This window comes from Nycticebus coucang, chromosome 4 (genome assembly GCF_027406575.1).
Source record: "Nycticebus coucang isolate mNycCou1 chromosome 4, mNycCou1.pri, whole genome shotgun sequence".
NCBI classification, from domain to species: Eukaryota; Metazoa; Chordata; class Mammalia; order Primates; family Lorisidae; genus Nycticebus; species Nycticebus coucang.
The window spans coordinates 44,188,561-44,200,895 of NC_069783.1; the positions used below are offsets into that span (position 1 = coordinate 44,188,561).

Consider the following 12,335-nt stretch of genomic DNA (forward strand, 5'->3'; position numbering starts at 1 on the left):
TGTGATCAGAAAGTCACAGAAACGGCGCAGGTCTGTATATAAAATGCCATCACTAAAGAGACTGCTGCTGCCTCTGTAAATTTCCTTCTTCATCTTAAAGACTGTGACTTTGAACCTCCTTAGGATCCAGCCTACAAGCAGCTTTTGTTTCAGTCCAGTCACACACATGCTCTCCCACTAGTATCCCTGTATCTCCACTATATTTTCACTGATTTTAAGATAATTTTGTGCTTGCCTTCAAGGAACTCGGAATCTAGCTGAAGAGACAGGATAGGCTCATATAAAGAGAAGGTAACAATGCAAGACAAAAGCAGGCCAAGTGCAACTATGAACTCAATTTTGAAGGGAGGGAAGGTGTTGGACTTGGGCAGGATGTTGAGGGCCGTCCCCGCATAGGGTCCAGTGTGGTTGAGGCCCTGGGGACACAAGAGCCACATGCAGGTAAGGTGTGGACCTGACTTGCCAAAGAAGAATTGGGTGATATTGAAGGATTATTAATCTAGGAGAAAACTTCTTTTGGGGGAGCTTAAAAGATAATCAGATTAAATGAGATTTGAGAATGAAAATTTGGCAAATCAGTGCGATAATCAGCTTCAAGTTGGGATTTGCCAAGTCGGAATCTAATTTCCTTAATTTGATGCCTTCCCATTTCATTAGTTCAAGGTGTCCCAAATTGTAGGTCTCGTCCCATTAGACGATCTGGAGAAGATTTTGGTTAAGTATTGGCGGGGCATTCTTTAACTTTTTTTTTTAAGAAACCTTTTATTAAAATTTGCAAACACTGAAGTTTAACATGAGCATGACTTCGATTTAGCAATGACAAAGCCACCCCCGTGAGCCAATAACATGTTAAGAACAGAAACATTTATAGTGATAGAAATAAAAATGTTGGTTATCTCTGACTGAGGGCACTTAACTGGGAAGGGGCAGGAGAGACTTTCTGGGAAAATAATGTTTCTTGTATTTGTTGGGGTGTTGGTTGCACAAGGTATGCATCTGTCAAACTCAGTTAACTGGACGCTTACGATCTGGGTATTATTGCATATAACTGTATCTCAAAAAATAAAGTTATTCTTTCTCCTTTTATTGCAATTTTATTTCAGTCCTTATATCAAGGAGAAACTCTCAGCTTGGGGCTGGAGTGTCATTAACATCTCTCTCCCTTTGTAAACAAAGACAGAAGGCTTCAGAATAACATTTTCACTGCATTAAAAAAATGTTTGTGGCTAGTGATACTAGTCTTCCTAAGTAGTAGTAGTATAACATTTTTAGTTTAAAAATAAAAGTTTTTAAGAAAAGAGATGTAAGTGGTGACAGCAGGAGCTGAGGTGGTGCGTGACTGGCAGAAGCCTGAGAAACCCAGTGGGGTGGGGCGCTGCCTCTTCAGGGTGCCGCCATGCCACAGAGGAGGGGCTCTTGCTGAAAAACGTTCTCTTTTTACTCAGAATCACTTGGGCATTATCTGTAGCATTTGGTTTTGTTTTTTCAAACTTACGGTGACAATTCTCCTCAGAGACAGTGGCATTGAAAGATGGCTGTTGGATCAGGGTATCTGTGGTGAACTGGACACAGCCATTTCGGGCCCAGGAAACACAGCAGATGTGAGCACGTCCCCCAGGAAGCAAAGTGCTAACAGCTGCCTCTTGTGTGCCCAGTCTGACTGGGAGGCAGACTCCGCTTTTGGAGAGAGGTGGAGACAACAGGGTCAGGAAGTTGCTGTGAATCTGCTCCCTTACTCACCTGTTGCTGAGACACAGACCCTTCTAGGGCTCTGCCGCCGGTAACAGGTTATGGCCCAGCTGCCTTGGCACTGCCTGAGGCCTGCGAGCCTAGCAGTTCTGTTGGGTCATTGTGGGAGTGAGTGTTCCTTTCTTACCAGGCACTTGTGGCCTTCCACGGACACCTGCGGGGGATCTTGGTTTGAGATGAATAACATGACAAGGAACCCCAGCTGCAGCCCCCCGGGCCTCGTTTATGCCGCAGGCGGTTGCCGCTCTTGCCTCTGGTTTCCAGGGAGTGTGGGCTTCCCAGGTTCCTGTCCAGTGTCTCTGTGTACCCCTGGCCTGATCACACAGCAGAAGTCATCTCACACCTCCAGGAGGAGTTACAGTGAACAGACAGTTGAAGTGACAGTTGCTGTTTAACCGCCTCATCTGTGGGGTTCCAAGAAAACTGTGACATCAGTGAAGTTGGTATTCCCTGCCCCAACTTCCGTTTCTGTACCCACCCACTCCTTCTCCTTCTGGCTGCTCCTCGTATCTGCTTCCAGCCACTTCATCTTTAGTTCCCATCTGCACACTACCTAATTCACTTCAACAAGACCTGAAGCAGCCAGGCCCCACTCCTTAAGACAGGGCTGGACGGGTGGCGCCTGTGGCTCAGTCGGTAAGGCGCCGGCCCCATATACCGAGGGTGACGGGTTCAAACCCAGCCCCGGCCAAACTGCAACCGAAAAATAGCCGGGTGTTGTGGCAGGCACCTGTAGTCCCAGCTACTCGGGAGGCTGAGGCAAGAGAATCACTTAAGCCCGGGAGTTGGAGGTTGCTGTGAGCTGTGTGAGGCCACGGCACTCTACCGAGGGCCATAAAGTGAGACCCTGTCTCTACAAAAAAAAAAAAAAAAAAAAAAAGACAGGGCTGGACAGGGCTTAGGGCCTTGGCGCTGGAGGTTCAGTTGGGAAGGCAGCGTATTTTGTGTGAGAAGGCAGAGGTTGGCGTGAGGGGCAAATGTCTAAGTTCATTATCAACTAACAGAAACACACCTTGCTGGGGTTCACCATGTGCTGAGTGGGCTCTAAGTGCTTCATGCTGAATCTTCCAAAAACTCAGGAGGTAGCCACTATTACTACCCCTGTTTTACACGTGTGGAAACCGAGGGTTTGGCAGCTTGAGTGACTTACACAACTCATGTGGCAATTGAGTCTGGATTCAAACTCACGCGGTCTAGTATCAGAGCCTCACTGTTAACCAGGAAGCTAATGTTTTCTCAAATTTATCAGGTGAGTCACCCAAGGCTTTGGTTAAAGTTTGGATTCTCCAGGTATTTCCATTGGATGCTATGATGCTGTGGGTTTGGGAATCTGCACAGTGCATAGAGACCCTAAGTGACTCTTACCTCCTGATGGATTAAAGAAATATGCACTCAGCCTTTTGGAAGTGAGGGGCCATTTCCCCAAGCTGGCAGGAGCCCGGCTGTAGGGGAAGGCCCTGCGGGAAGTACTGAGCTTCCCAACTTGATTTTGTGATCACTGAACTCAGACTTGGGAGCTTGACCAAAACAGGGTTTCAGGCAAAAGATTTGGGTATGGATTTCGAGAACAAATAGAGAGCCTAGTAGAATGAAGTGTAATGAGACAGATAGATACACAGAAACACACAGACTGACTGAGAGACACACACAGATAGCCTGGCCAGAATAGCCCCTGTGGGGCTCCAGACTAGTCAGCAACACTGGGCAACATTGGCCCTGGGGTGGGACTAAGCCTGCAGGGCGTGTGGGGGGAGGCAGTTCAGCTGTGGCCAGGAGGGCCAGGCACACCCTTTCCAAATGGTTTCCTAACCAGGCGTTGCTCCGGACTTTGGTGGGAGGGACTCCTAGCCAGAGGTGTCACATTTTATCTTTGCAGTATATTTGGGTCCCATGTAAGATTTCATCTGGAGAGGGGAAAAATACTAAAAGTGACTGCCTTATAGTATGAACAAAGGAGACCTGACAAATTGGCTAAGAGTTGGAAATTCAGGTTTTTGCAGCTAAAAGAAGTGTCTGGATATGGGATGTTTGGCCTCAAGGGATGAAGTTCTCATCTAGGAATTACAGGTCTGTTCAGGGGAGATAGAGTCAATCAGAAGCCCACCGAGAGCACTTCAACCCTCCAGCAAGGAGGCTGCTCTCTACAGATTGTCCCTCTGCCTTCCCCAGCTGTGTCTGATCTTAGGTTTTCTTTTTTTTTTCTTTTTTTTTAAATTTTTTTATTAAATCATAACTGTATACAATGATATGATTATGGGGCATCATACACTCACTTCATAAACCATTTGACACATTTTTATCACAGTGGTTAACATAGCCTTTCCGGCGTTATCTCAGTTACTGTGCCAAAACATTTACATTCTACATTTACCAAGTTTCGCAAATACCCCTGTAATATGCACCACAGGTGTGATCCCACTGATTCCCCTCCCTCTACCCACCCCCCCCTTTCCCACTTCCCCCTATTGTTAAGTTGTAGCTGGGTTATAGCTTTCATGTGAGAGTCCCAAATTAGTTTCATAGTAGGGCTGTGTACATTGGGTATTTTTTCTTCCATTCTTGGGATACTTTACTAAGAAGAATATGTTCCAGCTATGAATGCTCAGAGTGCCTGGTACATACCTAGAAGCCCTGAGGGTCAGGATCACACCAATGGTGCATAATGCAAGGGTACCTGTCGGATCTATTAGTATAAAGTATAAATGTCTTAACACAATAACTAAGTAAACGAGATGAGGTATATATTAACCAGTGCGATGTAAGCATTCCTAATTCTATATGAAATCAACATATTGTACCCCATAAATGCATTAATATATGCATGATCTATGTGTTTATGATTTAATAAAAAAAATAAAAAGCATATTATTCAACCCCCTCAGGCCTCACTGTGTTCTGACTCTGAGAGGGGCGGGGATTTCTTCCTGGGCTCACAGTCAAACTGAAATTTTTCCTGATAAAGCGCTTCCTACAGATGTCTGTGGCTAACGCGATGTCCTCAGGGAATGAGTCATTCTGAGTGGCTGCAATTTCCAAATAGCTAAGAGTCCATCCCTGGAATTGCACTTGTTTTTTGTTATTGTTCTTTTCGATGGGAGTCATCACACATATTTCAGCTTGCACAGACAGGTTATAATGAACACAATTTAAGTTGTCCTTAGTGACTCTGGGCTTTCCTTAGGAGTGCTGGTGATGTTGTCACGCAGGCAGCTTGATGTTCACAGAGTCATTGGGGTGCATCAGGGCCACTGTTCCTTTGAAGAACCCCAAGTTAAATGCTTTTCTGTATGGTGTCTACTTATTTCACTTTTTCTGTCTCTATAAGCACTCACTTCTCACTCTAACCAGGGGACTCGCATCTAACAGTCTCTCTCCTTTTTCCTATCTGGACCCTCCGTAGCTTCTAATTTATCTTGATTCTGATTGGCTGTCTATTGGTTTAGAAATCAGATAAATGATTTTGTTTCAACTGTGTATACCCTGAAATGAAACAAGCTCTTCATTAGGACCTGAGGGACACGTAGTCTGAAATGGATGCATGTAGACATCATGACATCAACTTTAATTGTCTATTTAAATGCTTTTATTACTTCCTATTTGAGATAGGCAAAGTAGTGCTGCCTTTGGGATTTTTATATCTGAAGAAATATATGAAGATGAAGATGAATTTCTGATTTGTCATCTTTGGATGTTTAAGCATAAGTCAGTCAGAGAAGAGCATTGACTGGCCCAGTAGCCCTCAACCTTGGCTGAATATTCATATAATATTCATATAGCAGGACCTGGCCCCATGGAACCACAGTCTTTGAGGATGACACCTAGGCATTGATGTTTTTAAAGATCTCCCTGGGCTTTGAATATGCAAGTAAGGTTGAGAACCACTGATTTAGACCCTTGCAGTATCAACCCCCTGATGACCTGTGTTCCTTAAAGACAGAGGTTCTAAACCCAGGCTGCCCATAAGAACCACCTGAAGGGAGTAGAGATGGTTTGAAAACAGCCCTGCCAGGCATTTATAATGAGAGTCAGGGCTGGGAATCACTACTTTAAGATATTTTTCCTTTTATATTGCTGTTTATAAATCTACATTTTCTAAAAGGCTTGGAAATTTCTTTTTTAGTGTATCAGTAGCTCTGTGAAGATAATGACAACATTTCTCTTTAGTTTTACAAATAACAGACAAAGGAGAGTATTTGTTCATGTTGGTGTGATAATGAACGGAAGAAGAGCTTTGATCAAAATACCTGGGACACCAAAGATTTATCTCTGGTCCCGAGAGTGGAGTGGAAATCTCGAGAAAGTTTCTAATCACAGAGCTGGTGGGAGCTGGTAAACGGTTTGTGGGTGATCAGCTCTTTGGTGATGGCTGCATCAGGACATATGGTTCTTATATGACTTGCTCTTTAGCATTACCTAGCATGCATATTTGTATCTGCTAAATACACATGCATGTAAATGACAGCATCCTTCAGCCTTCAGATGAAATGTGCAGCTGAATGAGGGACGCTGAGGAGATAGATACCACAAAATTCTCCAGGGTGTCATGAAAGCAGTGGTTTTCACTGAGGTCCAGGGGATAGCCAACGTGAAGAAGTGTTGAGCGGGGCAGCACATGGGAAGACCTGCAGGATGTGCTGAGAAAAACACACACACGTGTGTTCCAGTCTCACTGATTTGGATTCTCAGATTCACTAATAGGGCCTGTGATATTTTTAGCCTTGTTATCAGAGAGGGTTAGAGCAGGTTTTCAAGGCTTGTAGGATGTATCTATTAAAATAACCTATGTGACTGAGCGGTTGCTCACTATAACATCTTTGTTCCACTCAAATACAATGAGAGGAAGTGGGGCTGCAGGAAATGGCCGTTATATCAGGGACTCCAAAGCAGCGAGGGCTAGTCCAGTATTTACAGTTGTTCTGGGCGTTTTGCTTGCAACCTTGGGTGACGCTTCAGGTTTTCCTGCTCCCTTTTCATCTTCTGCAGACTTTTGAGGGCTGTCGGGCTTGAGGAGGGATATTCTGTGCTCTGGGAAATTGATTTGTGAATATGCTTTGTATCTCTGCACCATCCTTAGATGTTGTCAACGTGGCTGATTCTCTAACCAAGGAGCTGACAGTATAATATTGTGGTCCTGATGGAGGAGGTGGTGCAGGGGGTGGGGAAGGTGGCACCACAGCTCTCAGAGGCCAGAGACTGCACCTGATTCAAGATCTCTAGGAAGGAATCAGTGCCTCCTGCAGAGGCCAGGCCAGCATCTCCAGAACTTTGAAACAGAGGCAGAGCAGGCACCTGTCCCAGACCCTCCAACGTCTGCACATACTCCTTTGTGGTGTACGGTCAGCTCATTTTGGTGACAAAGGGAAGGTTTAGTGCAGAGGGTACTGAAGTGACTTATAGAGGTGCCTTTGGCTTGTTGTAGGGCTTGTGGAGAAGGTGAGTGGTCTACACTCTGCCAACCTCCCTTGTTTCCTCCTGATCAATTCTCTTACAGCCTTTTTAGATATTGGGCTTTCTGATAAAAAGAGTCCTGCTGCTAAAAGCTTGACATCTCCGAGAATAACAGAACACTAGAGATGGAAAAGATCCTAGGAGTTGTAGGTCCAGCTCTCTGGCTTCCAGTGGGGAAAGGCCAGGGCCAGTAGGTGGAAGTCCCAGCCCAGAGCCCCTCCTCCCCAGAGCACAGGAAGCAGGCCCTCAGTCCAGTCCTGTGCCCAGCAGGCCTTGCTCCCATCTGGTTTCAGGCTTCCCTTGGGCTGAATCAGCATTACACTGTATTGATTTTAGTACCCCCTTCTTTTTCCTTCCCATATCCTTTCTTTTTCTTTCTTTCTTGAAGAATCAGGTCAATTGATCTTGAGTGACCAAGTAGAAGCCTGACGAATACCTGCTGAATGAAATCTTAGTAATTTATTTCTCCTCAGAAATCTCTGTGGGCGGCTGTACAAAGCAGCTGTGCTTTCCTTTAGGACAGGCTTTCCTTCGTGCGTTCCTATCATCCTCGCCGATGCTGGAGGAGCACTGAGGCCCAGCGCTCACTGCTGGCTGCAACTCCAGCAGGGTGTGATGGCTAAGATCCAGGCTTTGACCCTGGCTGTCTGGATGGGGATCCTGTCCAAGGATGTTCAACCCACAGGAACACTCTGTGCCTCAGTTTCCTTGCCCATATAATGAGGATAACAGCTCCTATTCCTAGGGTGTTGGGAATGAGCATGTGTCTTAGGTACTGAATGGACACATGATATCGTAGTCCAGTTCCTCAAGGCTGGGTGATTTATAAGGAAAGAGGTTTTTTAGCTCATGGTTCTGCAGGCTGGAAAGTTCAAGAAGCAAGGCACCAGCACCTGCTCAGTTTCGAATGGGGCCTTTTGTGCTGCATCACAAGATGGAGAGGAAGTCAAGGAGGAAGCGGACCCCAGCAAAGAGGTGAAACCCACTCGTGTGGAAACTGATCTGGTCTCACTGGTACAAGAGCCCCTCATCTACAAGAGAAGGCATGAGTCATGAGGGCTCTGTTCCAAAGACCCAAACACCCCACTGGGCCCCACTTCCTAGTACTGCCACACTGAGGATCAAATTTCAACATGAATTTTGGTGAGGACAGACTCAAACCAGAGTACAGAGTAAGTGCTCAGAAAAAGGTAAGTTCTGATCACTAGCCATTTCTCATCATTATCCCAAGCACAAAGCAGGAGAAACTACCCCTCCTAGCCTGTCACCCCTATCAGCCTGTCCTGATGGCTCTGAGGCCAGGGAGCGTGTTGGCTGAGGATGGCGTCTGATATCTGGCCACCCAAGTTCATGTTCCACGTCCACTCCTGCTACTCACTAATCACATGACTGTGGGCAATTTACTAAACCTCTCTGTGCTTGTTTTTTTCCCCTTAAAAAATGGGGTTCAGAATAGTTTCTTTCTCCAAAGATTGTTTTTAGGATTAAAAGAGATAAAATATTTTCTAGAAATATACCCATCTTGCTACAAGTGCTGGTAAATGGTAGGTGGTATACGTAACTTATTTATCCCTCCTTTTTGGAGAATAGATTTGAGAAGGGCACAGAAGAGGTGTTCAGTAACCAACATATCTGGAAAGCGCTTTGCTGACCGTGCGGGAGCTGTGGAGGACCCTTCCTATTTGTTGAACTTGGGTGAATGGTGAGAATGGACAGCTCCAATGCCCCGGTTCTCCATCTCTTTCCTGGACGGCTGCTCTTCTTTCTCCCCCGTTCTCTTTCTTCTTCTGTCCTTGCGTGTCCTGTGTTCGGTTACACGGTTCTGGGGGAGAAAGAAAGCTGAAAGAGGAAGAAGGAAGAGGAAATTATCCGTAGACTCCCCAGAACCCCGCTTTTTGGAAAGCCTGAGAGCTGGCAGGAGTTCCATCCCCTGTTTCTTTGCAGCGAGCGTTACTGATGATTCTAAGCAGTGGCTTGTTTTCTCCAGCCGTAGTGAGGTTGTTGTCAACAACTAATTCTGAACGGCAGCCTTGGCTTACTGATTTTCTCTCTGATGCTCTCACTTTGAGTTCTGTGTAAGCGTGTGCTGGAGAGTTAGACAATTCCAGGTGTGGAGTTGCGTTTCCATAACCACGAGTAAGGCCGACCACCATGCTTTGATTGAGGCCATCAGGAGCCCTCACAATAGCAGTAATTGTTTAAAATCCCCTCCAGGTAGGTTTGGAAGCAAGATCGTTAAAACCTGGTGCTGGTCAAAGATAAGGACATGGTCTCACATTAACTTGCGAATAGTCTTGTTAAAAAGCCAGGCAACAAGGACTCCTGAGTCTTGAGTGTTCAAATGGCTATTGTTTTGCTAGTTTTCTATCGGCTCTGGTTATTGGGACACTAACAGAAACTAATAAACATCTGCAGCAATCACACTTCCCTATGAATTTCAAAGAATATGACTCTGATTATCCCAAAGACCTTGCCTCATTATCGTGGGGCAGCAGCCCCGGGCCTGGTGAGAGACGCAGGGAGACGCAGCTGTTTCAGCTCACTGCAAATGGAATTGTTGACCGGTGGATGCGGAACTCTTCCTCAGGAGTATGGCGTCATCGATTTATGAATTACGGCCCTTTTAAACTCTCTGCTTGCTTTCTTGGATATCGACATTTTAAAAAGTGATTTCTCATGTGGATCCTTTTCAGAAACACATCCACACAGCCTGAGATGAGCTCCTCTGTCAGAATAAATGGAGTGGAGCACTCTGGGCTGGCGTTGCCTTTGCATACTGAATTATTCAGGGAGAGGAGGTTTTGGGGTTGTTTTTGAAAATGGTAAATGCATTCTCAGGACAGACAGGAAGGAATTACTCTTATCTTTTACGGGAGGGGAACCTGCCTGGATAAAGCAAGGTGCTTTATTTGTTCCTCCTCATGGGTTGTTCTAGCACAGCCCCCGAAGGCTTTTCTGGGGTTTGAAGTGCCTGGGGAAGTACCCGGGCATTGCTGTTGCTAGAAATCTCAGGAAAAGTATGAATATTGTGTGACAACCTGACCTGGAGGGAGGTGTGTGATAGTCTCTGACCATTCACTGCTTTTTCCTTTATATTCTGAGAGTCTCTGACTTCCTATCTTCCTCTTCCAGGGACAATTTTGGACTGTGAAAATACTAGCCATCTCCATTTGTAATTATTTGAAATATTAACCATAACTATACCCCACATTTATCTATCACCTAAAGGACTCTGTGGAGTGTAGCGATAACAGTCTCCCTGATAACAGAAATGGGGGGAGGGGCTGTTGTTACTCCCCCCCATTTCTTTTCTTTTTTTTTTTTTTGAGACAGAGGCTCAAGCTGTCGCCCTGGGTAGAGTGTCATGGCATCACAGCTCACAACAACCTCCAATTCCTGGACTCAAGCGATTCTCCTGCCTCCGCCTCCCAAGCAGCTGGGACTATAGGTGCCCGCCACAATGCCTGGCTATTTTTTGGTTGCAGCCGTCATTGTTGTTTGGCAGGCCCGGGCTGGATTCGAACCCGCCAGCTCAGGTGTATGTGGCTGGCGCCTTAGCCACTTGAGCCACAGGCGCCGAGCCCTCCATTTCTTTTCTTCATAGAAGAAACTGAACCTCAAAAAAGTAGAAATTTCAAGATCACAGAATTAATGAGACTGGAGTAATTTAGACCTCACTTCTGTTATTGTTTACTATGTCGGTTTTTAAATTCTTTCCTTTAATCCAGTGTTTCTCAACATTTTTTATCTCATAGCACACTTGAACCTATAGTTAAACTTCTATGCACACTTAAATTATATTGATCAAGAAAAAAGAGCACTTACTGTGCTTTGAACTTTTTTTGAAAATGATTTAATTAATGATCTTTACAATTTTCTTAGCACATCTAAAGTCTTCCCATGGCACATCAGTTGAAAATCACGGCTTTAATCCCTATGCCCTCAGCCTGCCTGACCAGATGTACACTGTCATGGCTGCTGGGTCCTCTTCCTCAGGGGACCCCGCTGGGGTTTCCAGAGACTTCAGCATCCTTGCTAATTCCTCCTTCCCTGCCCCCTCCCCAGGCTCTGTTATCCCTCAAACCATAAATGCTCCAACATTTTTAATTTCCCCAGTCTGTTATCGCTGCCTGCCCACACTGGATTCCCTGCTTGGCCCAAAGGTCACAGTCAGCCCCTTCAGACCATACAAACTGGCTCCCTGGGCTCTGATCCCCTCAGCAGGGGCTACCTGAGCCTCAGCCACCAGTCTCCTTGCCCCTTCTCATGTCGCTGTCCACCAGTGCTGCCCAGGTGGCCAGGAACAGAGCAGAGCTGGGCAGTGCCACAGCCCTCTGTGGGTTTGTCCACACCAGATTTGTGCTGCTTTTAGCTCGACCCCCACTGAAGCTTGACAATGCTTTTTAAAATTTCAAGCACTCAGAGAAGTTGAATAGGAAAGTAAGAAGAGGCCCTTATCTCTAGGTAATTCTGCCATCCTCCATCTCCCCTCACTTGGGCTACTCGGTGTCTCTGGAAGCTGTTATTCTTCACGTCTCCGTGCCTCTGCTCATGCTGTCCCTCCAGTGGAGTGCGCCCTTCTCTGCTCTGCGTGCTCATTCCAGCTCATTCTTTTGTCATCTCCTCCAGGACCTCTGCCCTAAAGCCTGGCCCAGGTTTGTTGTCCTCTTCTAGCTAACAAAATGCCCAGGTATTGCTTGCATGGCACTTTGGCTGATAGACTCCTGAGTGAGGCTGCCTAGATTAGAATCCTAGCTCTTTTACCAGCCGTCACTGACTCTCCATGCCTCAGCTTCCTCAGGTGTAAACAGATGGTGATGATACTTCTTATAGATCAAACTAGCACTAAGTGAATTGATAGAAGTCAGAACAATCCTTGGTGTGTATAGTGAGCACCACCTACATAAGCACTGGCTACTGTTACATCTCTCAGGACAACGTTTAGCATCACCAAACTGAAATTATCACTACCCTTGCACTTCCTGAGAGGAGGCGCTGTCCTATCTTGACTTGAGTAGACTAATTCCAGGCAAATTAACTTCACATCTCTGGTCTCCGCTTCTCTACCTGCAAATGGGGTTGACACAAATACCTGCTTCACTAAGGAGCTGGAAGATGAAACAAATAAATGCAAGCAC

At 45.9% G+C, this 12,335-nt stretch overlaps 1 protein-coding gene across 2 annotated transcripts in view; it reads left to right on the top strand.

Annotated features, from left to right (window-relative positions):
* The window catches only part of PRKCE (protein kinase C epsilon), a 551,144-nt gene that overhangs the window by 141,237 nt on the left and 397,572 nt on the right, over positions 1–12,335 (top strand). The window lies entirely within an intron of this gene.